At 47.2% G+C, this 27,721-nt stretch overlaps 1 protein-coding gene across 1 annotated transcript in view; it reads right to left on the minus strand.

Moving 5' to 3' along the window:
* The window catches only part of BLMH (bleomycin hydrolase), a 784,033-nt gene that overhangs the window by 540,739 nt on the left and 215,573 nt on the right, over window positions 1-27,721 (minus strand). The window lies entirely within an intron of this gene.

The following is a 27,721-nucleotide window of genomic DNA, read 5'->3' on the forward strand; positions in this document are numbered from 1 at the left end:
AGACAGAGAAAGAGAGGGAAAAATAGGAAGCGAGGGGGCGGGGCACAGAAAAGAAGAGGACATTGTCTCTTCCTTACTGCCCAGAGAAGACACGGACAGAGTCCTTTTCCTTCTCTGCCTGTCCCCGAACGTCCACGTAAGCAAGCCGAGCCTTATCTGAATGCGGTTGCTATTGCTGCCATCCTGGGACACAATTTTGAAAAGAAAAAGTAGGGGAATGGAATCTTTTTAATAAAAGAAGTAGGGGCACGGCGTGCCCTTCCGATAGCACCCACTTCGACCACTGGACATAGCGCATTACACAGACTTAAGTCAGCTCAGCTACTATAAGTCCTTGGAGAAGTCAGAGGCTAACCTGGCTGAATAGGGAGAACACTAATGCTGTACCCTCATTCACCCAGTCTTACACTAGATGTTATCAAAGGGCTTACAGTACCAATGTAATAGAGATTTTCAGCATTAAATTAGACCAGCAATGACCATTGGCAGGCGAAACTATTATTGGCCAATAAGCTGAATTTCAATAAAGCTACAGAAACTAACAAACATATTGGAGGGCATATCCACAGGTTTCAATTAGTTCAGTGAAAAGGGTTGATTAAAAAAAAGAGTAGGGCAGGCTGTGAGGCTACACGAAAGGAAGTGGGATGGTCCAGGTTAGAAAGGTGGAGAAAGTGAGAAGAAACTGATTTGGTTTATAGTTAGGCCCACATTTCCATAGGAAATTTATTTTTTGGTTTGCTAATAACTTTGGCGCGGTTTGATTATTCTTCACAAAGGCACCTACCCCGCCCCAAAAAAAGCCACATCCATCTCCGCTCCTTCCTAGAAAGTTGAAGTGATCCATGAAGTGGGGCGACCGAGAAAATGGGGGACCCAAAATGCAATTTTCCCATGCAAATTCCATAGAGAAAATAAGACAATTGACAAAAAAAGGCTGAACAGAAATTAATGTTAAAATAGCCATATTTTGACAGCTGGTGCTTCAAAAATGTTTTGTTTGGCAGGGCTGGCTCTTTTCTCCTTTCGATCATTTTCCTCGCACTGGGCTGAGAAATCTGATTGGAAGGGCGCAACATCAGAAGATATGTTGCAGCTGCCATCACAGGACACGGGAATCTTTCCCCGTGTCATTAAATGTTTAAAAAGTACCATATAAGGAGGCAGGGTAGTGGGCTCTGAGGGATCCTCCCTCCGCCCCCCAAACCAGGGCCCAAAATGAACACAAAAAAAGAAGAATTGAGCGTATTGCTGGCCACGAGCCTGACCCTGCGCCCTAATCCATGCCAATGTGCGTGGCTGAGGGTTGGCCCCACACCAGGAGTAGGGTATGGTAATCCTGTTTTACATTAAAAATAAATCCTTGTAAACCCCACTGTAAAGCAGTCCCTCCACAGAGCAGTGGCAGATTAGCAGACGATGCAGATGTTTGGGAAAGTGTTCTGAAAACTGCTGGTAACTAGAACTTGCTGGTGCAAGCACGTTTACACAATAACGCTTTGTGAAACTGAGTGATGTGCATGGTTGATAAAATAGTCAATCTGGGCAGTGTTTTGTTTAGCCAGTTCGAGTGATCCAGACCAGGTAATTACAGGACCCACGCCTTTGTTTCAGACTTGTGAAAGTGAGTGGCATCGACTTAGTACAGCCTTAAATATGTCCAGGTTAGGGATATTTCCTGGAAAGGCTAGTGTGGCCTCCTTTTTTTCCTTTTAGAGTGTGCTCTTGGGGGCACTGGTAGAGTGCGCCTAGCATTAGCATAATGTTTGGATACATTTACTATCCGCCTGCAAATGCCAGCTTTGGAAATAGTAGATCCTTTACGAGGTTTGACAGTCTACGAAAAGTTAATTACAGTCTCTGGCTTAGTTCTGTCAATAATACACAAAGGCTCCTTTAACATCAAGAGGGTGAAACGCTCAATCAGCTACTGACTGGCTGTAGGAACAAAATGTTTATCTCAATGGTTTGGTTGATATGAAACAATGAAACAACGTTAGGTAGAAAATTAGAGTTACTGCAAAGAACTACCCCATCTCTATAAACCTAAACGTATGCTTCCTGAATTGTAAGAGTTTGGCTAAAGAGCCCAAGTTAAGTGATTGCTTTGAGGAAAGCAACCGTTCAAGATAACCCTGATAGTGCAGTAACATGCAGGAGCTCAAAAAGAAGGCCCATATGTTGTACGAGTACAATATTTAAATTCAAAATTGGCGCGTGAGGCATCTTTGGAGGGATAACTTTCTAGCCTTACCATGAACAGTTTAACGACTAGTACCTTGAAAATGGAGGAATGTTGTCTGTTTTGAAGTTTTCCTGCAAATGAAGCGAGGTGCAGGCATATGGAGGAGTGTGCTAGGTCTGCTTTATAAAGGTGCAGCAAGTTGAAAAGAATGTCCTGCACAGAAACGGTAAAAAGGCCTGTGTATTTAGGAAAAAACAGTAGTGCATAACCCTTTTCCACTTGGTGGCTTAGAAAGCCCGAGTACTGCGTTTCCTAGCTTCCCAGAAAATCACCATCCATTCCTACGGGAAGGTGAGGCAGTTGAACTTTGACACTTGGGTGACTAATTGATAGATTAATTTGATTTTACTGGGGTGTCTGAGACTTCCCTAATGTTCAGTGAGAAGATCTGGACGTAGGGGAAGTTTTCCGCAAAGGCCGACTGACAATTCTGGAAACAGTGAGTACAATGGCTGTCGTACCTATGTTTGTGAAACGAAAATTAAGTGTCAAGGAGACCTGCCGAATCTTCCTGATGTCATAAGGGATGAAGAGAAGAGGTGGAAACCTTAAGCAATTATTCCTGACCAATTGCTCCATAAGTCACTGTCTCACGAGTAGGGGTGTGGCGAAGCCTTGACATTTTGGTTTTTCGAGAATGTTGGACAGGTCTATTATGGGAAGGACTTCTGGATGACTTGTGGTAGGATTTCCCATTCAAGTACATATTGATGCGTCTTGATGAGCAGGTCCGCAAAGTCCACTCCTGGGTGAGTGCTCTGCCAAGAGGTGAATGTTATGGCGGAATGTCCAATGCCTAATCTGCTCTGTAAGTTGGGAAAAGGGGGAGGAGGGGGTGGTCCAGTGGACCCTCCCCATGCTTTTAGATGTAAACCATGGTAGTCATGTTGTTTTCCTTTATGAGTTGTTCACCCCTAGAGAAGTGGGAGGAATGCATTGAGGTTTAGTCTGAAAGCTAGCACTTCCAAATAGTAGATATTGTGACCCCTGTTGCTGTAGAGGTCAAGTGCCCTGGAATAGCATATGGTGAGGGTGGACGCCTGACCCCATGAGAAAGGCACCTGTGGTGATGGTCACCTACAAAAGTTGGACTAGAAAGGGCATCCCAATCAACAAATTATTGCGGTCCCACTAGCAGAGAGAATCCTGGGTCCTTGTCATTACCAAAACCAGATCCTCCCATTGATCTTTCAACTTGTTCCCATTACCGTGACAGACACTCTTGTAATAGTCACATGTGCAACCTGACATGTAAACACTAGCTTTGAAGGAAGCCATCGTGCCCAATAGTTTAAACACAGTGTGGAGATTGATGGGACAGTGTGCCTGAAAGAGAGGTAGCAGCTATTATAATGCCACCACGCTCTGCTGTCTTTGGTATGCCTTGGCTGTCTCTGCACTGACAACTGATCCTAGGAAAGGATGAATCTGCTGGGGTTAGAGATGCAATTTTGTTTGCATTGATTGTGAATCCCAGGTTGTGCAGTAGAGGCACTATTTAAGTGTGTGCTAGACATTGGTCTATACTGCAACATTTTATCAGCCAATCACCCAGGTATGGAAACTCGTGAATAGCATGTCAGGGCAAATGTGTTCCCACAGGTGTTAGGCACTTTGTAAATACCCCTGGGGAGAACCTTGACCTGGTAGAGTTTTGCATTTATGGTGAAGCAAAGGTACAGAAAGTGCACTACATGTACAGGGATGTGAAAAAACTCCTCTTTCAGACCTAACGCTGGCATGAAGGCCCCTTGTTCTTGCAAAGGGGTGAGGACTTGCAATGTGAGTATGTGAAAGAGTTAGGAGGAGATCAACCTATTCCATGGTCAGAGTTGAGGACCTGCCGAAACATGCAGTATTTTTTTTAGAATCAGTCCATGATGATGTGAGAAGAGCCGACCTCTTCCTTTTCGGCTCTGTGAATATGTTCAACTCCGAAGATATCAAGCGTGTCAGAGAGCCCCTTATGCTGCATGTGGTAGTCTCTCCCTTCTATGTCTGAAGGTTTTCTTACAATGGAAAGTGAGGCTCGATCCCAGTCAGACTCTTTCTGGAAGAGGCAGAGATTACAGTTGTTGTGGTGATCAGAGCAGACGTACATGAAACTGCACTTCGACCAAAACTGGGAAGGAGTTCGCTCCTAGGCAGAAGTCTCGTGAGTAACCTTGGGATGCATCAATGGAGAAACGCAAAGTCATTGTTTAGATGTTGCAGGATGTCTGAGGGGATTCTAAAAAACAAAAAAAGGAAAGAATCCAAGGTCTTCGATGCAAGATAACTTTTTTGTCTCCGAGACGAAAAAAAGGCAGCTGCAGAACCAGAAGTTAACCAAGATATCCCAATGCAATTTAATACTTCGAATTCAGAGCACTGTCCCGAACATTGGAACCTAATGGTGGAAGAAAACAATCTGAGGTGGAGCCGTTGCACAGATGCATTCCGGAAGAAGGGAGGAGTCACAACAGGTCTTGTAACTCAAACTCCTTTGAAGAAAAAAAAGCTGCAAATGTCCTGCAATTGGTAAAAAAAAACAAATCTGGAAAAGATTTCACGGCTGCCGGTGAAATATGTATTTCATCATATACTATCAACACACTTGGGATCATATGGGATCTGTCAAGAGCCAGGAAGTACTAATCCCTTCAAGAATTATAATTCCCAATAGAGTACGACTGGCTAAGTCTTTGTGAGAGGGTAAAAACTGAAAGATACTGAAGGGCGAGTGTTCTGTGGAGACCTATAGGGAGAGATATCCCTCAGGATAAGAACCCTCACTCACCAAGAGGTGACATGCTTCATCTTATGGGTTCCTTCCTCACACTGAGGTGTGGGCTATGACTCCTCTAGGGGAGAAGTTGAGATGACTCATGACGGCCGGGAGCCGTCCTGAGCATGGAAGGTGTTAACTGACATTAATGTAACTTGCACGATGTGGGGATACACTGCATATGACATCACTAATGATATCCGAGATCTGTGGCGGGGCAAGTTATAGCCGTGATCTATAACATTTCAGTGTTTTTTTGGGGACTGTTGAAGTCTTGCTGAAAAATAAATCCCAAAAAGGATAACATGACCACACCCACAAGTCAGTAGAGGGACTTGCAATCGTCTACATGGAATCTATCAGGTGCTCAACATCCACAGAGGTCACTACATTCATGGACCATCAGCACATCAAGCTGCAAATCTCTGAAAACTTCACAATGAACAAAACTCTTGCCTGCTGACCGGGAGCCATTTTCACCAGTCTCAACACTGACTTCATTGCTCCACTTACCATCAACACCAGAGACTACATATTCCTCGACCTCAACTTCCACCTGGAAGACAGAACCACCCCCTGCTCCACATCACTCTTCGAAAGCCTGGGCAACATGGGACTCACCCAGCTTGTCACAGGATTAACACACACCGCAGGACACAAACTGGACACCATATTCACCACCAGCAACCTCATCAAATACACCTCCACCTTGCTGCTCACATGGACCAACTTCTCAACACGCTGCCACCAATATCAGCCTACAAAGCAAAAGCGGAGGCAACATTTCAGAAGCAGCCTGGCTCAGCATGGAACAACCTAACCCTACAGACAACCTCAACAAGGACATCACCACCTTCAACAACTACATTATGTACTGTGCGGACTCCCTAACACCCATCAAACCTTACAAGCAGTACATGTCCAACAAGCCAGCTGGTACACAGAGAACCCTCTAGACATACAACAGCACTGTAAACATCTAGAAAGTAAATGGAGAGCCAGGCACAAAACCACATATAGAACCACCTAAAAAGCAGCACTCAGTCACTACCACCAGCAACTAAGGCACCAAGGAGAGAGTGCTAGCTGAGCGCGTATAAATTGAAGGAAGCTCCTATAGTTGCAATATCTCCTCAATCATACAGAACTCCCCACCATCTCAGCCTCCACCATCCCCTCTCAAGAACTCTGCAACAACCTATCAAACTTCTTTCACAGCAAAATCACAAACATCTACAGCAACTTTGCACACCAACATGACCCTAGCAAACCCATTGCCAGCCTACCCACCACCAATCTAGACAGTAGCCTGACCAAATAGACAACCCTCACCAGAGAAGAAACAGCGACAATCATGAAGATCATCAACTCAGGGGCCCCAATGGATCCATGCCCTCACCAAGCCTATAACCTAGGAACAACACCAATCTGCACCTTACTCACCCACATTATCAACACCTCCATCCCCTGCGCCCGTTTCCTGGATAACTGGAAACATTCAGAAGTCAGTCAACGCCCTTTTCAAGAAATATCAACTGATCAGAACCATCTGAACAACTTCCGGCCCTTCTCCCTGCTCTTCTACCCAGCCAAAGTGATTGGGAAGGCCATCAACAAGCAACTCTAAATCCACCTCGAACTCCACCACCTGCTGGACAACACCCAATCAGGATTCAGACAGAACCACAGCACTGAGATAGCACTCATCATAGCCAAAGACAACATCCAAACCATCCTGGACCAAGGAGAAACCGCATGCCTCATCCTGTTCGCTCTCTCTGCAGCTTTCGACACAATCCCCCAAAACACTCATCAGAAGACTCCACGAGATCAGCATCCAAAGATCTGCACTTAACTGGATCTGTCCCGTCCTCTCTGGAAGAACCCAAAGTGTCAGATTGCCACCATTCACATTAGCGTCCAAGAACCTGATCCGCGGAGTCCCCCAGGGATCCACTCTTACCCAGTTGAACATCTACATGACAGTACTAGCCAACATCATCCATCTCACGGCATTGCCATCATCTCCTACGCCGACGACCCCAAAATCACCCTCTCCCTGACGGACCAGAATACCACCACCGGAACCAACTCCACCAACTGCATGACCGTGATAGCAGACTGGATGAGAACCAACTGCCTAAACCTCCATTTCGACAAGACGGAAGTACTGAGCACCTCTTGATTCAACATCCTACGTATGCTAAGAAAGATCTTCAAGTGTCAGCCGCAGAACAACAGACTGACTGTCATACAAGCCCTCATCACAAGCACGCTCGACTACAGCAACGCAAAGCATTTCCTACACTCTCTAACGGCCATCCAGAATGCCACCAGAAGACTCTGTTTCGACTAACTACAAAGCATTCACATCACAACACATCTCAAAGCGCTTCACTGGCTCCCCATTCACAAGTGACACCAATTCAAACTTCTCACGCACACATACAAACCCTTGCACAACACTAGAACAGCATACTTGAACAACCATATATGCTTTCACCAGTCTATCAGACACCTACGCTCTGCTTCACTCTCACACACACCGCATTCACAAAAGTAAAGCAGGAGGTCACTCTTTTTTCGAAATCACACACAAAACACGGAACACACTCCCTCATCACTTCAGAGACTCCTCCTCACCTCTTGAATTGCACAAGAGGCTGAAGACCTGGCTCTATGAATTACTTTGTGGGGTCTACACACCTACACAAGTGCCTGGATACCCTCGCGGATGATTAATGCACTGCACAAACCGACATAATAATAACCAAAAAAATTGTTGGGAGCAATCGTGTTTTATTGGCAGCAAAAATAAAAGCGTAATAGTTACAGCTACAAATACATACAGGTTGGGAGTGGTGATGCATAAAAAGGTTGAACTGGGAGAGATTGCCTCCAGGATATTGCAAGGTTCTGAAACCGCAGAAAGAGAATCACCTCACAGCACGTTCAATCTTAGCTTCAAATCAAAATAAATCTTAAAGAGTGGCAGGCGGCACTCCAAAATTGTAGTGAGCAGGTTTTATTGGCAGCAAAAAAAAAAGCAAAATAGTGACAACTACAAATCTATACCCCATGTGATTGGTCTGATCATTATTGCATCCTCTTCTCCATCAATATCGAAGTTACTCATAAAAGGGGCCAACCCTCAAAAATAAGGCAATGGAAACGGAACTTACAAAATATCAACCTCATCTCCTTGGTAAACCGTTGCAACTCCCCTCTGACCCTCATGACGGACATGACGGATGTGTAACAACAAGGAGAGAGGTAGGGAGAATCAGAGACACTCTCTTGAACCCCAGTTAAGTATCAAACAACAAAAGAAGAGAGGTCTGGTCAAGCACAAAGCTACCAGGAATATGGAGCAAAGAGATAAGAGGGTAATTTTGATCACAGTCACTCTATTTGAGTAGGAAAGCCCTCACACACCGACCTGGTCAGTGTCATGCTTCATCATCAGGCCCCACCGAAGAGACCGAGTGTCTCTTCGGTGTGCTGCGACGCCAGAAAGACTGCGGAGCTGGTCGTGTGGGGAGGACGTGTTGTGGAAATTGTAAAATTAAAAGTGACTAACAGGGTATCAAAAAAACTTTTATTGAGTGATCCCTAAGACACGTGTAAGTGGTATATGTGTCTGAATTTAAGGGCCAAGGTTATTATGATTTTGATTAAATTCAGCTAAATACCACGAGTTTAAAATTAATCAGTCAACATGTTTCTGCCTTACTTGTGGTATATATTCACCATGGCATTCTTCAGGACTATACCCCGGCGGTATGGACACTCTAATAGTCCACCCTGACCTGGGGACGTGAAAGTGAAAAAGGAAAAGTGAAAAAAGTGCTTAAAAATTAGAAGAGTAATTGCTCATTCCAAAAAAGCCCCAATTTCAGGGGTGTCTCAGCACCTGTAAGAGAAAATACACAGACAAACAGATATGGACATACATACGATTAGTATATGCCAGCGTAGACTTATCATAGTGCTCCTAAGATGGTGGCAAACCTTTGTGTGCACACAATAACTGATATCTTATGCACCATCCAAGTAGCCCTTGGGGATATTGTACATGCTAAGAGGTGGAGTGCTAAAGGTGGTTAAAAACTACTATTGTAGTGAGGGAGGTAAAAACACGATGTGAATTCTCCATGAGGAGGGATCAATTTGACCAAATGGTCGGTGTCCCCCCTAAGATGGCAAGTATGGAGAGGATCTCACTTTTAAAACAGGGCGCTACTAGCACCATGGGTCTCGGGAGGAGGATTGGAGCGTGCTTGGCACATCCTAGAAAAAGAAGGAGTTAAAAGTCAGCACAACCCATACAGCACACAGGCACTTAGCTTATGGTGATCGTGATAGACGTTCCGCTGGGGATGCAGACTCACGCCCTCAGCGCTCACAATCCGCTTGTCAACCTGCAAGATTCCTCTGAACCGGACCCCGACGATGGAAAGCGGGGCCGGTAAATGAGTATAAGAGCGCTTTGTTTTCGTTTGCGCGCTCGATTCCGGGTTGGGCGTGTCTCGCTCAGAGCGAGGCTTGGAGCGCACACGCCCACTCGGGCGGGGCGCGCCTCGAATCAAAAACGAGGCTTGGAATAGAGAGCCTATCCCTGCGCTATGCCTGACAGAGGTTTAGGCACGCTGGTGGTTGTTAAGGCAACCGAGGGTGCTCGTTGCTTGATAGAAATGATTAAGAAGTCAGATATTTGAATGGGCGAATTGTTTAACTGCTTAACATTGCGTGGGTAAATAGATATTGTCAGAGCAGAAGGGCGAATTCCCTAACTTTAGGGATATAGGTACTTTTAACATTAAGTGGGTAAATAGATAGTGTCAGAGCAGAAGTGCACATACTGTCAGAGAAATTGCGTTTTTTTAGACAGACATAAATCAATCTATTGGCATGATGTTAAAAAATCCGCAGAGTGTGGCAAAGCACCTAGTATTTAGTATTTAGGTGATATGTTATATTCAGATCGCTTTTGTGTCATGTTATCAGCTATCGTTTCAGACACATGAAGTTTATGAGGTTCATGATAGGACTGTATTCCAGGGGATATCGTCGTTAAGGCCATTGGTATTTGTCCCCAGGCGGTATACCCAGCGCTGTTCTTTCTCGAACAGTCTATTTTGTACGTTCCTTGTGCCATCTATAGCTTCAATAACAGTCCACCTCATGTCATTGGTGGTATGATTTTTGTCTAAGAAATGGCGACTCAACTTCGTTGTTATTTTCTTGCACCTTATGTTACTCCGGTGCTCGCAGATTCGTTGTTTCACTTTTCTAGTGGTCATACCCACGTACCGGAGGTGGCAGGGACATGTGATCAAATAGATCACATTGATTGAGTTGCAATTAGTATGTTCACGTTGGGTCCACACTTTCCCTTCTTCCAGTGTCAGAGTTTTGGTAGCTTGTGTTAAGTGACAGACACTACAGTCCGAGCAGGGGTAGTGCCCGGTGATTTTAGGGAGACCCCATGATGTTGTCACTGATGGTGTGGTGTTTTGTGGTTTCTCTTTTGGGCGTGTGTGGACCAGCGCATCTCTTAGACTGCGTCCCTTTTTAAAAGAAAAAAGGGGTTTTTCCCTGTCCTTTTTAAAGGTTTTTACAATGTTCCAATTTTTGTTTATGCTCTTTTTCATGATGTTTGAGAGACTGCTGTATGTGGTGACACAGGTGAGTGGGATCTGTTCTGGATTGTTAGTCCTTTCTTCAAGGAGGGATTCCCTTGGCTGGTTTTTAGCTCTTTTGAATCCTTTATTCAAGGTGGAAGTAGGATAGCCTCTATTTTTTAGTTTTTCCGTCAGATTGACTGATTGGTCTTTGAAATCTGTGGTCGTGCTGCAGTTCCTTCGTAGCCTGAGGTATTGTCCGTAAGGGAGATTTTCCTTTAGCGGACGCGGGTGGAAGCTGTTAAATTCGAGGAGGTTGTTCTTTGCAGTCGGTTTGTTGTGGGTTTTTGTGGCCAGTGTCGTTCCACTGATTGAGATGACCACATCTAAGAACACAATTTCTCTTCTGCTTGTAGTGTTGGTAAATCTTAGATTAGGGTCTAGGGTGTTGATCCATGAAAGGAAATTTTCCAAGTCATTATCACTACCGTTCCAAATGAGCAGAATGTCGTCAATGTAGCGTTTCCACAAAAGCATTGACGAAAAGAAGGTGGCATTTGGTGGCAGGATATGTTTGGCCTCAAAATCTGCCACATACAGCCCCGCCACGCTCGGCGCGAAAGTACTGCCCATGGATGTCCCAGAGCATTGTAGGTACAGTTGGTCTTTGAATGAAAAAAAGTTCTCTTTCAGTGCTATAGTGGCACAATCGATAATGAACTTTTTCGGTGTCTGGAATTCCCAGTTGGTTGAATCAAGTACCTTTTTGAGGACCTCGATTGTGTCATCCTGCGGAATGCTTGTGTAGAGGCTTTCCACATCTAATGTTACAAGGGTGATAGAGTTTTCAAGAAATGTGATCTCTGTCAGCAGACGCAACAGGCTTTTTGTGTCCTTCAGGTAGGTTGGTGTAGACTGTACTAACGGTTTTAGAAAGTGATCACAGAATTGTGATAACGGCTCTAGAAGCGACCCAATTCCTGAGACGATTGGGCGTCCAGGTGGTGGTAGTTTGTTCTTATGCATTTTCGGCAAAGTATAGAAGTAGGGTATGATGCCACTCGTATTATTCAGAAATGCCGCTTCGTTCTTGGATATATGGTCATGATCCTCTGCTTGTTTTACCAGAGAGCTGATCCTTTTTGTGAGGTATGGGGTTGGGTCCGATGTCAGTGGAGTATAATTTCTCACATCACCGAGTAGGTTTTTACAGGTGATCTCAGTCAGTTGTATCCTGGATAACGATCCCTCCGCCCTTGTCCGCAGGCTTTATGGTTATGGAGGTGTCGTTTTTTAATTGTTGCAATGCCTCGAATTCAGCAGTACTGAAATTCCCGAATGTTCTCGGGTTTTGGCAATGTTCTAGGTCTTTAAATACAGCTTGCTCAAAAGCAGTTATGGCCGCAGGTATTGTGTGTGAAGGCGGGATGAAAGTGGAGTTAGGTCTTAAGCCTGTGTCACCTTTTCTGACTGATTCCATTGGGTCTGTTTTTCCATCGAAAAATGCTTTTAGTTTCAGCTTACGGAAAAACCGACGGCAAAGAACAACCTCCTGGAATTTAACAGCTTCCATCCGCGTCCGCTAAAGGAAAATCTCCCTTACGGACAATACCTCAGGCTACGAAGGAACTGCAGCACGACCACAGATTTCAAAGACCAATCAGTCAATCTGACGGAAAAACTAAAAAATAGAGGCTATCCTACTTCCACCTTGAATAAAGGATTCAAAAGAGCTAAAAACCAGCCAAGGGAATCCCTCCTTGAAGAAAGGACTAACAATCCAGAACAGATCCCACTCACCTGTGTCACCACATACAGCAGTCTCTCAAACATCATGAAAAAGAGCATAAACAAACATTGGAACATTGTAAAAACCTTTAAAAAGGACTGGGAAAAACCCCTTTTTTCTTTTAAAAAGGGACGCAGTCTAAGAGATGCGCTGGTCCACACACGCCCAAAAGAGAAACCACAAAACACCACACCATCAGTGACAACATCATGGGGTCTCCCTAAAATCACCGGGCACTACCCCTGCTCGGACTGTAGTGTCTGTCACTTAACACAAGCTACCAAAACTCTGACACTGGAAGAAGGGAAAGTGTGGACCCAACGTGAACATACTAATTGGAACTCAATCAATGTGATCTATTTGATCACATGTCCCTGCCACCTCCGGTACGTGGGTATGACCACTAGAAAAGTGAAACAACGAATCTGCGAGCACCGGAGTAACATAAGGTGCAAGAAAATAACAACGAAGTTGAGTCGCCATTTCTTAGACAAAAATCATACCACCAATGACATGAGGTGGACTGTTATTGAAGCTATAGATGGCACAAGGAACGTACAAAATAGACTGTTCGAGAAAGAACAGCGCTGGGTATACCGCCTGGGGACAAATACCAATGGCCTTAACGACGATATCCCCTGGAATACAGTCCTATCATGAACCTCATAAACTTCATGTGTCTGAAACGATAGCTGATAACATGACACAAAAGCGATCTGAATATAACATATCACCTAAATACTAAATACTAGGTGCTTTGCCACACTCTGCGGATTTTTTAACATCATGCCAATAGATTGATTTATGTCTGTCTAAAAAAACGCAATTTCTCTGACAGTATGTGCACTTCTGCTCTGACACTATCTATTTACCCACTTAATGTTAAAAGTACCTATATCCCTAAAGTTAGGGAATTCGCCCTTCTGCTCTGACAATATCTATTTACCCACGCAATGTTAAGCAGTTAAACAATTCGCCCATTCAAATATCTGACTTCTTAATCATTTCTATCAAGCAACGAGCACCCTCGGTTGCCTTAACAACCACCAGCGTGCCTAAACCTCTGTCAGGCATAGCGCAGGGATAGGCTCTCTATTCCAAGCCTCGTTTTTGATTCGAGGCGCGCCCCGCCCGAGTGGGCGTGTGCGCTCCAAGCCTCGCTCTGAGCGAGACACGCCCAACCCGGAATCGAGCGCGCAAACGAAAACAAAGCGCTCTTATACTCATTTACCGGCCCCGCTTTCCATCGTCGGGGTCCGGTTCAGAGGAATCTTGCAGGTTGACAAGCGGATTGTGAGCGCTGAGGGCGTGAGTCTGCATCCCCAGCGGAACGTCTATCACGATCACCATAAGCTAAGTGCCTGTGTGCTGTATGGGTTGTGCTGACTTTTAACTCCTTCTTTTTCTAGGATGTGCCAAGCGCACTCCAATCCTCCTCCCGAGACCCATGGTGCTAGTAGCGCCCTGTTTTAAAAGTGAGATCCTCTCCATACTTACCATCTTAGGGGGGACACCGACCATTTGGTCAAATTGATCCCTCCTCATGGAGAATTCACATCGTGTTTTTACCTCCCTCACTACAATAGTAGTTTTTAACCACCTTTAGCACTCCACCTCTTAGCATGTACAATATCCCCAAGGGCTACTTGGATGGTGCATAAGATATCAGTTATTGTGTGCACACAAAGGTTTGCCACCATCTTAGGAGCACTATGATAAGTCTACGCTGGCATATACTAATCGTATGTATGTCCATATCTGTTTGTCTGTGTATTTTCTCTTACAGGTGCTGAGACACCCCTGAAATTGGGGCTTTTTTGGAATGAGCAATTGCTCTTCTAATTTTAAGCACTTTTTTCACTTTTCCTTTTTCACTTTCACGTCCCCAGGTCAGGGTGGACTATTAGAGTGTCCATACCGCCGGGGTATAGTCCTGAAGAATGCCATGGTGAATATATACCACAAGTAAGGCAGAAACATGTTGACTGATTAATTTTAAACTCGTGGTATTTAGCTGAATTTAATCAAAATCCTAATAACCTTGGCCCTTAAATTCAGACACATATACCACTTACACGTGTCTTAGGGATCACTCAATAAAAGTTTTTTTGATACCCTGTTAGTCACTTTTAATTTTACAATTTCCACAACACGTCCTCCCCACACGACCAGCTCCGCAGTCTTTCTGGCGTCGCAGCACACCGAAGAGACACTCGGTCTCTTCGGTGGGGCCCGATGATGAAGCATGACACTGACCAGGTCGGTGTGTGAGGGCTTTCCTACTCAAATAGAGTGACTGTGATCAAAATTACCCTCTTATCTCTTTGCTCCATATTCCTGGTAGCTTTGTGCTTGACCAGACCTCTCTTCTTTTGGGACATGACGGATGTACATGACCTCACAGCCTTCTACAATGCCACGTTACTCTAAATCCTGGACTCTACAGCATCCCTCCAGGAAAAAAACGTCTCCTCTGAGATTTCCAAACCTTGGTGCAATGAGGGCCTGAACTCGGAGCATAGACATCTAAGAGATGCAGAGCGTCTATGGAAATTGGCTCCTACCACAGATAACCTTGAGCACCTTAGAAGGTTAAAAAATTCTTACAATAGGAAGATTCTTAAGGCAAAGGCAGTCTTTTTCAGAACTCCGCTGTACCAAGCTATCAACCAGCCAAAAAAAACTTTTTGAAATCGTCAAGCATCAATCATGCAATACAACTAACTCTAGGAAATTAAATGACCTGGCCACACCTACCTGTGACGTGCTTGCCAATTTCTTCCACAAAAAGACTAACACCATTGAGCTAGACATCCAATCCAAGATGGCCCTCCCGCAAACTGTGACCCAAGAGTCTAAATGGGGCACTCTATTCGAAGTACATTTTAATAATCCAGGGGAAGTCACAAAAAACAATGCCTCATGGCACACCTTCTCGCCAATCTCTCAACAAATTATCGACAACACTCTTCAAGCAATGAACCCCTCCAATCATTTCTCTGACCATCTGCCTCCTGCTCTGTTCAAAATTTTAAAAACATCTGTCCTACCACTATGGGCTAAAATTGTAAACGCCTTCCTGATTCAAGGTGTCATTTCGGCCAGTCTTAAAATAGGGCATGTCATGCCTATATAAACTATTGGAGACATGTGTACAAATTCAACTATGCAACCACACTGAGAATTACAACCTCATAGACAGTCACCAATCGAACTTCCGCCAAGGACACAGCACAGAATCTGCACTCGCGCACACATTATGGATGATATACTAAAAATGCTTGACCGCAATGAATCATGCCTATTTATACTTCTTGATCTGTCCTCCACCTTCGATACGGTCAAGCATGACAACCTTCTGTACCTATTGGAACGTAGGATGGGCCACTCGGGCACAGTGTTGCAATGGTTCTCCTCATTCCTGAATAACAGAACTCTAAGAATCAAGATGAAGAGTTCAATCTCGTAACCCACTATGGTGACCTTGGTGTTCCTCAAGGATCTGCCCTATCACCCACTCTTTTCAACCTCCTAATGGAGCCTTTGACGAATGCACTGAAATTAGCGAACATTCTATATCACCTGTACGCGGGTGACACCCAGCTGTATCTGAAAATCAACTCGCCAGATGACTTCATTGCCCTCAACACTATTCTACTGAATACGCAACGTTGGCTCACTAACAACCACCTCATGTTGAATACCCAATAAACTGAATTCATTTTCATCTCGCCACCAAGCCACACACCAAAGCTAGACATATGGTTAAAACACCTAACCTCCTTTGCCTGTGTCCCCCTCATCATTGACTCAGCAAAATCTCTAGGAATTTCCATAGACAAACATCTGAATATGCAGTCGCACATCTCTATTGCCACCAAGGGAGCTAATCACAAGCTGAGTATATTAAGGAAACTCAAACCCTTCCTCCCTCAGGCAGATCTAAAAATGGCAGGACAAGTCCTAGTGCTACCAAGATTTGACTACGGAAGCACTAACCTCTGTGGTCTCCCTAAATACAAGTTGGCTCCTCTGAGAGCAGCACTGAATGCTGCAGCTAGACGGTTATCAGGAACCAAAAGAAATAGTCACATCTCACCAACCCTGAAAGCACTGAATTGGTTGCCTTACGAGGCAAGAATACACCTTAAAGTGGCCTGCATGACACACAAAGCAATTCACAACAATACACCCAGTTACTTGGCTCTAAAGCTAGAAAAGTCTGGAGGCGGCAGACAACTATGTAGTGAGAGCACTTTCCTTCTGAAACCTCAATCCTTTCATAAGAGGAGTACTGGTTGTAGAGCTTTCTCAGGGATTGCACCAAAGATTTGGAACTCTTTAACTCCAGTAGTGTATGGAATCACTTCCTTTACTGCATTAAAAAGAAGTAAAATTATTACTAATGAACAAATTCATGTCCTAAGTTTTAATTCTAGGATGTCACTGAGTCTTCTTTAAGATCCGAATACCATTGCCTATCTGAGGTGGATTGGACGAGTCTATTGTATGTAAGAATTATATCACAGCCCTTTTTTGCTCAATAACTGTATGGAGTGTAAAGCTAAGCTGGCTTTGGGTCCCCCTTGGTTATAACATAACATGTGTATTTGTAAAGCGCACGATTACCCATAGGTGTCCTGGTTCTGAATAACAGATGTTTATTGTTACCCAACTCAATGGTACTCATTTTATCGACCTCAGATGGATGAAAGGCTGAGTGGACCTGCCCAGATCTGAACCTGTGACCATGAGATTGAACACAGGCCCCTGCAGTGACTGCTTTAGTCCACTGAGCCACCAGACCCGGCGAATCGATTGAGGTTATATGTATGTTTGCTAGCAAAATCACCTAATGTTCATTAACTATCTATTGTACAACGTCCTGCAGAGTCACAGTCCTCTATGATTGTTACTCATATATTTTATATTTCTTATGTACTAATTGACACATTTGAATGCATGTATACTACCTCAACCATTTATGTTCTTATACTGTAAAGTGCTCTGATACCCTTGTGGGTCACGTTCGCGCTATATAAAACTTTATAAATAAATGAATATACAGGTTGAAAGTGGTGTGATGCATAAGGTTAGTCGAGAAGAAGTGGGTGGTGCTTCAATTCAGAGAAGTAACAGTTGCAAACAGGTTTCAGAATCTGAAAACAGGAAGTGGTCAGTGATGCCCAGAGGAAGTTTCGTCATCTTCCAGTGTGGCTGTGTTGATGAAAGTGTTGTATTGAGGAAGAATTTAGTTGCGGCACCAGAAGTAAAGAGGATTTTATATGAGGAACGCAATAAGTGCCATGAAGAAAATGGTGAGCGTGGATTCTTGGTGCCCTGGTATGAATATTAGCGTGGAACATGCCACGAACAAGTGCATGGCTTGTGCATTAAGTGACAAATCTCAGAATGGACAAAAGGCAGCAACCCTGGAATCTAGCACAAGAGAGATTGTCCTAGACTGAGGTAACAGGACATCCCTAAGCAAAAGGTCAGCCCCCTTGGAGGACAGGTAATACAGCCTACAGTGCAACTAACCAGAGAACAGCTGCCCACAGAAATCCGAAATGGCTGAGAGTGCAGGAGCATCCCCGTGACTGAGACGTGAGACTCAGACGGTAGCCTGGGACCCATCGGCCTACTGTGGGGGGAGGTGAGGGGGAGATTGCCTGAGACCCGCAAGATCCACATCTGTACTCGAGCCTAGACCCCCAGGGGCTCGCTCAGTGCACAGTCTGCCGGCAAGACCTACTGGACTGCCTTGACCTCCTTCGGCCATGGCAGAGCTGAAAGATATGGTCTGTGGCCTACATGGCCCGAGTCAGGGGACCTTTCGGGCCTCCAATGACCTCCATCGGTGCTGCGCAAACTGTCACAAGAGAGATCCTGGACCTCATTTCCGGAAGACTGCCCGCATGAAGAGTGTGGCTTAAGAATAGGCTGCTTCGCCTGGACGAGATATAGTGCACGCTCAGAGAGGGAGACCTGGGATAGCGGTGAGTAGTGGCACCCACTCCCCCCCCCTTCTCCCAAGGATCCAACCAGGCAGTGGGGCCTGAGCCCCCCCCACAACATCGTAAGTTGCACCAGCCGCACGGAAGAGCAAAGGTTGCATCTGGCCTCGCGCTGGGCTGGCAAGTGGAGGTCCTGAGGAGCAGTCGACTACAAATCATCCGCCCAGGCGAGGAGGTAGCAGAAGAGGCCGGGCGGCGACACAAGACTCTGGGAGTGAGAAGTGAGCCCCCTTCCGGGATCCGTTGGCCTTCTCAGAGGAGCACCTGCTGGGCGCACATGGGAGGGAACACCAGCAGCGGTATCAGGATCGGGGATATTCCCAGTCCTCTGCCCCTACATCGCGGGAACTACAGTCCGGCCTCACCCTCTGGTCCTTGAGAGATGGGGAGCCCCTCCAGAGTCAAGTGGCCACCTCGCGCCCACTCTGAGAAGGAGGCCTCTGATGAAAGGTGGATCCCATGAGCTATGATAGGCTGCATCACCCTGATATTGCAAATGCAATAAGAGAGCGGAAAGCACCGAGGATTCAGAGACCAAACCTACTACTGGGGGTCCTTTCTCCATGACCAGGGAGGCCCCCGTAGAAAACAGCAAGGGATGGGGGGCTACATTAGCGCGGGCCCCGAAGTAAGGAAGAAAGGCTAGTTATCACCAACGGCTCGAGCTGAGGCGTCGGCCTGCATGATGCAACACCCCGAGCCTCGTCGGAGGACGGTGGAGTAACAACAAGGTATCAAAGCAACTGGTGAGGAGCAAAACATGACACTGGAGACCCGAGTCTGGTCCAGAAACACTGGAGAGGACCCCTAGTCGATCAGGTGCATGAGGAAAGAATCAACAGGCATTACGTGTAAGAAATGAGAACTAGAGCGGGCAAAAATCTTGCTACTCTGGCGGCCGGGGGATTGCTGACTGGGAAGATCGCTCCCCCCCTTCCGTCGACAGATGAGGAGCCTGAACACACAACCATGGGTAAAAACAAAGTAAAGAAGCCTACTCCCTCCCAAACGCACGTGGAGCAATACACCGCTGGTAACCCCAGCATCAATGGTTTAACAGAGGCCAAAACGCCTCTGCCAGAAGGGGATCTGGCCACCATCCTCCAGGCCATACGCACCTCACAGGACTCGTGGAGAATAAGATGGGGGAGGTGTGCGTGGACGTAGCGCTCATACGACAGGACCTCCATAATGTGACAGCCAGGATTTCCGAGGCCGAGTTCGATTTTTCACCATTGAGGACGAAATGGTGACAGTGAAGACTCCAGTACTGCGACTATTGTCCCACACGGCTGTGCTCCATAGAAGAGTGGAAAATGCTGAGAATTGTTCTTGTAGGAACAATCTTTGCTTTGTAGGCATCCTGGAAAGTATGTAACCTGTCTAGGCCGCCCCATTCATAGAGAACTGGAATAAGACGGATGCCCCAGAGCGAGTCTCCGCATGGTTCGTGGTGGAATGAGTCCACCCCGCCCTGGCGCCCACACCGCCAACTTGGGCCCCACAAGGAGCGATCATGGCACGGGTCCTCAATTTCAAGGATAGAGATGCCATTTTCCAAGAGGTGCGCACTCACCCCCACCTCTGCTGCAAGGGAACAGAGTGAAGATCTTCCCAAACTATACGAAAGAAGTGAAGACAGAGGCGATCTTTTACTGCGGTCAAACAAAAAATAAGGGCTCTTTACCTATCCTACTGACTCCTGTTCCCACTCCTCAAGGTAATCCTCAACAATAAGTCATTTTTTTGACACCCCGAAGTGGTCTGGACCTGGGCCACTAAAGAACGACCCATGGCTTACAGAACATGACCGCTGTGTCCCCGACAAGAGGTAACAGAGAACAAGTCGAGTAAAATACTGAAGCCGCAGAGGAAAAACTCAGTCTCAGAGGGGTCGCAACAATCAACAAAAGCCATCAGTATCACCGGGACTGACAGGGAACATAAGCAGCCTCTGCCAAAAGAAGACAGCACGGACTGTTGCAGGAACACAAGCCTGGCAGAAAGACGTCTAGGAGGGGGTCCCCGATCCCACCACTAAATAAATCCGGACACACAGACCTATCCCGCCGTCCAGCGATATAGGGCAGGACTCTCAGACATATTCAATGCCCTATGACAGCCTTAAGGAACATTAATATTCTAAACTCCTGAGACTCCTTAACTCCTACAACATGGAGGGGTCCACCATCTCATCCTTCAACCATAATGGGTACACCTGTTCGATCTGTTATGAGGGCGACAGATGCTTCAGGGAAAGAAGTTTGGGGAGCGGAGATGATCGGGGGATTGTTCAGAAAACCTTTTTCATGTTTCTAAATACTGTTCAGTTCGTTACAACACTAGACACACATGGCCCGTATTCCTTATTTGTTGACCGAATAACAGCGAAGAGTCCATACTCTCCACTTACAGTTCTTTGCAAACAGACCCACAAGCACCATGATCCAGCAGTCACTGCCCTCATAGCAGCACTATCAATGACACCATCATACACTGACCTGGAGTCCTTGCGCGTCCTCTCCTGGAACGTCAGTGGATAGAGTGAAATGCTCCGCGGTCCTGACGTTTGCGGAGGGCACATCCCCCAGGATCCTCATGCTGCAAGAAACCCACCTGCTAGGCAATCACTTCTCATTCCTAGCCCGGCAGGGATATGATGGGGTTTACCATGCAGGGTTCACCCGATGATCCAGGGGAGTAGCTATTCTCCTTTGCCGCTCTCTTCCTTTCACAGTTACCTGGGACATTCTAGATCCCCAAGGACGCTTCTTAGCCCTCACAGGGTTGATGGGAGGACACACCCTAAATCGGATTAGATCTATATGCCCCCAGCACTCCCAGAGCCATCCTTCCGGGACCTCACAACCTTGCTGACATCTGTTCCCCAGGGACTGACAGTGATCAGGAGAGACTTCAATGCAGTCATGGACCCTACCAAAGATCCCTTCCCATGGTAGGCGCTCAGGGGCCTGGCGTCTCTCGGACTGGGCCTCCCAGCTTGGGCCCTGATGTCTGGAGAATATAGAAGCCCCAGCTTCACCAATACACTCACACATCTGCAGCCCCCCACACCCCCTCCTGCATTGATATGGTGTTTATGCCTGCCCCCGATTGCCACCTGGTGACAAACGTCCAAACATTCGTCTGGGGTGGGGTTGGGGGGGGTCGGGGGTGGAATCTCCAACCACTTGCCTCTACTCCTCGGCATGGGTGGACCCACTGACACACTCCGAGGGATACGTCAAAGCGAGGCACCGACCCCAGGAGGAACAACTCACACCTAGAAACCAGCGCGCTCCGTCTACTGCAAGCCCTAGCCGTAACAAATGGAGACACTGAGTCTCGCCAACTGGAGCGCATATGCAAGGAAATTCGCCATGTCTACATAGAATCGACCAAGCAAATGTGGAGATTTTCCATGGCTCGGGTGTATGGATAGAGGATAAAAACTGTAAGCTCTTATTCTGGCTGGCATTCCGTCCCTTCGCTAATCGGAAAATTCCTAAGAATGTGGACGCTAACGGGTGTACCCAGCAGAAATCAGAGGCAATAGCCCAGAAATTTGGGATGTACTACAAACGCCTCTACTGCAACACCCCTCCCCAGACGCAGGAGACGTCTCTGCCTTCTTCCGAAGCGCCCCGCTCCTGCGGCTGTCGGAGATCGACACCCAGATAATGGGTCAATCCATCACTCGAGAGGAAATAGATCAAGCTATATCTGCAACAGTTCGTGGAAAAACCCTGGGACTTGACGGTTATCTGGCAGAGTACTCCGCATTTAGTGAGATCCTGACTCCACACCTATATACCTTTAATAGGGAAGCAACAGAACAAGGAGGTTTCTCACGAGACATCGATGTGGCCACGATCATGGTCACATCCAAAGCGAGTTCATTCTCCACTTCCTGTTCGGACTACCAACCGATCTCCCTTATTAACGCAGAAGTTAAAATCTATTTCACGATCCTCGCCATCCGCCTCAAACATGTACTCAATGCCTTAATAGATCCCGATCAATATGGATTCATACCCCGGAGCGCAGTACAAGGTACTGCCAAAGGCGCCTACATGTAGCATTGGCACAACAACACCTCCTGTCACCGTATCTAGTCCTCCTCTTGATATACTTTCAGAACTTTTTTGATACGGTGGATTGGCGGTACTTGGGGGGGGGCGGGGGGGGGAGGAAGGTACTGGTGAGGCTTGAACCCGCCCCTCTTCTCTATTGGCTGGCTTCCTAAACGGAGGCCAGCCATTGGAGGAGAGGGGCGTCTGACCATTTAAGCCCAGTCTTTTTAGGATTCGGAGGTGTGTTTTTTACTTTTTCTCTCCTCTTCCAATTGGCTGGAATTTTACATTCCAGCCATTGGGAAGAGGAGAGACAGAAAAACACGACCCCGAATCCGAAAATGACGGGGCGTTTCTCCGAGGCATTTCTGCTTGACCTCGGAGAAACGTGGTGGTGTGGAGCGCTCTTCTCTTCCCTTCAGGGCCCTCCCCAGGGCTCTCTCTACCCCCACGGGGGCCCTACAACTATCGTATTATAGATGGTTAACAATAAAATACAGGGATGTTTGGAGCAACATGAAACGGGAGTCGTCAGCAAAGCTCGACTTGTTAACGCTGGCAATGGGTTTCAGGGAAATGCCGTAGGTAGTCTATGCCAGAAATGTCCAAACGGAAAGGTTAGTAGGGCGTTTCACGCTTGCACTGACCCCATCGGGCCGCTAGAAGTGTTGCTTTACTGACTGGGGGCCGGAGATGCAGTCTTAATGAGCCCCAGCGGCCTGCTAGCATGGAGCGTCAGGTTCAATATGCACCACCCTATGCGGACTGGTGAATATGCGGACACTAAATAAAGGTGGGGCCCGCGAGCTCAGTCCCGCCCACACACCCTCCCTGGCTGGGCCGTTACCTGGGGGGGTACAGACGCTCCTTTTTGGTCACCAGCAACAGCTGATGTCACGGGGGAAGTCCGCGCTGCTCTTCTCAAGGCTCCCGGGCTGGCAGCGGTTATCTCTGCCCCAAGCAACTCACTGCCACAGCGCTTCCCTTCCACAGCGCATCACGGCCACAGCGCCTCTATACGGCAGCGCTTTCAGCGCATTCAGGTCCCGGGTGGCGGAGGTGATTCCTGGGCACACAGTGCTTTCTCCGCCTCAGTGTTCTACAGCGCACTCTGATCCAGAGTGGCGGCGGTGAGTTCAGGGGCAGAGTTCTGTGGCGATGCGACTCGGTTCTGCAGCAGTGATCTTTGGTCAAACAGCACAATCAGGTCCCTTTCAACACTTCAGGTCACTGGCACACAGCGCCTGCAGGCTTCTGTGCCGGCAGAATTGGCAGGCACTGTGGGATGTATGAACCTCTTGCCAGCAGCGGTGTTTACAGTCATGCAGCGCTCTTCTTCCACACCGCTACTCGGGGTCCCGGGCGGCGACAGTGAGTTCAGGGGCGATAGAATTAACCCCATGCGCACAGTGCTCCGAAGGCAGTTCAGGCAAGGAAGAAAGCATGTTGGTCCTGATTAATTTCCCCACCAGGCAGGGGAGCAGACAGCAGTTTGTGGTGGAGACACTCTCCCATCCCTTGGTTGGCTTGTGAATTGTTTATATATATATTTTTTTTAACTTCTTTCCCAACAGTTTACGGCGCGGATTGTGCGCTAGACTTCTAAACAACCACTTCTACTGCAGAGCACCATTGACACAGTTTTTAATTTGTAGAACCACCACCACATCCAGCACCACATCCACCGCCACATCCACTGCCACCACATCCACCACATCCTCCACCACATCCACCACCACATCCACCACCACATCCACCACCACCACATCCACCGCCACATCCACCACCACATGCACATCTGCCACATCCACCGCCACATCCACCACCACCACCATCACCACATCCACCACCATCATATCCACCACCACCATCATATCCACCACCACCACCACATCCACCACCATATCCACCACCACCACATCCACCACCACATGCACCACACCATGCACCACACCATGCACCACACCATGCACCACCACCACATCCACCACCACATCCACCACCACATCCACCACCACTACTGCAGAGCACCATTGACACATAGTTTGTAGAACCACCACCGCCACATCCACCACCACATCCACTGCCACATCACCCACCACCCCCAAATACACCACCACCACATCCACTACCACCACCTCCACCACCACCCCATCCACCAACCCCCCATCCACCACCTCCACCACCATCACATTCACCTCCACCACCACATCCACCTCCACCTCCACCACCACCATGTGTGTGTGTGTGTGTGTGTGTGTGTGTGTGACTCTGTGTGTGTGGGGGGGGGGCTCTGTCTGTGTGTGTGTGTGGGGTTGTGTGTGTGGGGGCTGTGTGTGAGTGGGAGGGGCTGTGTGTGTGGCTCTGTGTGTGTGGCTGTGTGTGTGGCTCTGTGTGTGTGGCTCTGTGTGTGTGGCTGTGTGTGTGATCACGCTATTGGCATAGTAAATGACAATGCCATTTATCTGTTTTCAAAACTAACACATAAATAAAAAATGTGTCATTTACAATGCCAATAGCTCTAACTTTTGCAAAGGCGAGACCGTTGCATTTGTAAATGCTTGTTAATACAGAACTGGGACCCTAGCCTGAAAGACTGGCCTATGTCTGGCCAGCGTTGCAACGGGGCTGTGTGCAGCAGAAACACTGATGCTCCGCGTCCCGTTCCCAAGCCCCCAGACATAGAAAGCATCGTGCATCTGCCCGACTATGGGGAAAGGGAAAAGAAAAGGCAAGAGGGGCACGGGGGTGGACGTAGTACAGATTTTGGCTAGACGACTGTCTGACATCCCGTTTTCTAAAGCTTTCAATCACTGGCAGTTGAGATAACGGAGGCAATAGTATAAAGCAATAGTGTGGCTCACTGGTTAGAGGCGGCAGACCCGAGAGCAGAGGACGGCCCGGGACCAGGGTTCGATTCCCGACGCGGCAGGTTTCTGGACCAGGGTCAGCGGACTCGATAATTCTCTCGCCTCGGTGCCCACTCTGATCAGCGATCACACTCGGCAACTCTGGGCATAAGCTTGCCTCATCTGCACTAACGGCCCCACCAGACCGCCGGGGATGCCTGGTCTCACCCTGGAGATACCCATTAAGGGACCATCTCTCAGGGAAGCCAGGAAGGGTTTCGCAGCGGTCGAAGCGCGGAGATACTCCTCCGGGAGTCTATCCTAGCGCTATATAAAACCCACAATCAATTAAAGCGATTTTCCACAAGATCACACAATTTTGTTCGAACTGAAAGATGGATTTAAACAAAGGTCTCTTGGTTCCCAAACTGGTAAAGTAGGCTTAAACCAAATCTGCGGCTCGTAAGCTAACGTTTAGCAAGATAGAAATAAAGGCAATCGTAAAAAACAAATACGAAGTCAAAGACCTCGAAATAGAAGGGGGTTTCATACCATGCGTTAAAGTTCATTGGCACACACTGAGCTGGTATTCATATGTTGATGTCTCCAACACCGTGGGGCAGGTAGAAGAGAACCATAAAGCTCCAGGGGTCTCGAAATTCCAGGTTTTATGCACGAGGAGCTCATACAGTCTATAGTTATCTATGTATTATAGAATGTGTATTCTTAGATCGGAGTACATGTGCAGTCCAATACCGCCCTCTGATGGTCTCAGTATTCTACAACCAACCAAATGGCTTTATGGATTACAAAAAAATAAGGAAGAATTGGAAACTGATGTTTTCCTGAAAACGCAGTACCTTTTATGTGTTATTTTTATTGTTTCTGGAGTGATGTGCTGTCAGTGGATAAAAATAAGTGCGAGACAGGGGGACTACATTTAGTAAAAACAAAGAAACCAGGACTCGCAGAAAGCGAGCCGGCGGAAATCGCTGAACAGTCGCTGCTTCACGAAAAATCGGGCTCATAATCCCATTCATTAACCTTCGAAAGGAGAGCTCAACTTCGAGCTGGTTCACCACACTTCACACAGAAGTGCTCAGTCAACAGGGTCACACATCATCTGTAGAAATTACGCATTCTGAAATACAGCTACATAACAAAGACTAGAAAAACTGGATCCCATGTGCATTTCGCTGAAGCACAAATGAAGCACGGTAAAGAACGCCACTGCCCAAAAGCCAAAGATTCGGTTGTCAACCTGCGAGTCGGAGTTGTCACGCCCTGCATAAGCGATCCCCCCGCTGTACAAGTAGCTTCTTGAGGCAGGACACTTAGAGAGAACATATTGTTCCAGGTTACATGTGGGTTGCCACAGAGGGAGGGCTCTCTATTGCTGCCCGCACCATCTTCTAAACAGCTGCATCAATTACAAAGCCACCATGTCCAGCACCTCCACTTTTACTGCAGACAAGCGCATCCTATTTGATTATCTGCACAAATGCAGTCAGGACACCATAAGACTGCAAGTCTAAGAAGTGCAAAAAAACAAAAAAACGAAGCAGTAGGCTTTTATCATCTATGAACCCACGATCAGGAACATCATCCTGGTGCCCATCATGACCTCCCTAACACTGCTCATCCCTCAGCCCAAAGCTGTTCAACATCTACATGGTCACCCAGGCCCTCGTCAGCAGCAGATTGGACTACAGAAACGCCCTCTACGCAGGATCCTCGGCCAAACTACCGAAACAGCTGCAAAGCATCCAGAACTCCTCTGCACGCCTGATCCTCGACATCCCCCGCCGCAGCCACATCACACCCCACCTGAGAGACCTGCATTGGCTCTCAGTCAACAAGAGGATAACCTTCAAGCTCCTCACCCACGCACACAAGGCACTCCACAACACCGGACCAGCGTACCTCAACAGACGACTCAGCTTCCACACCCACATCCACCAGCTCTGCTCACCTCGCCCTCACCACAGTCCCCCGCAACCAAAGAGTGACCTCCGGCAGCAGATCGTTCTCCCACCTCGCCGCCAAAACCTGGAACGCCCTCCCCACCCACCTACGGCAGACCCAAGACCTGCTGACCTTCAAAAGACTCCTCAAGACCTGGCTTTTCGAGCAGTAGCAGCATTCCCAACCCCCAGCACCTTGACACCCTCACGGGTAAGTAGTGCGCTTTACAAATGGACTGATTGATTTCTCCAATTTAGGAAGGAGTTGAAGGCACACTTCTTTAAAGGAAATCATATCACAATGCATTAACAGTTCACAAACCACTTATGTCTCATAACACTAGTTGACATTAAGCTGTTTTTTTAAAACCGTACAGTGCTCTACAGCCTTTT

This window comes from Lissotriton vulgaris, chromosome 2_1, assembly GCF_964263255.1.
Source record: "Lissotriton vulgaris chromosome 2_1, aLisVul1.2, whole genome shotgun sequence".
NCBI classification, from domain to species: domain Eukaryota; kingdom Metazoa; phylum Chordata; class Amphibia; order Caudata; family Salamandridae; genus Lissotriton; species Lissotriton vulgaris.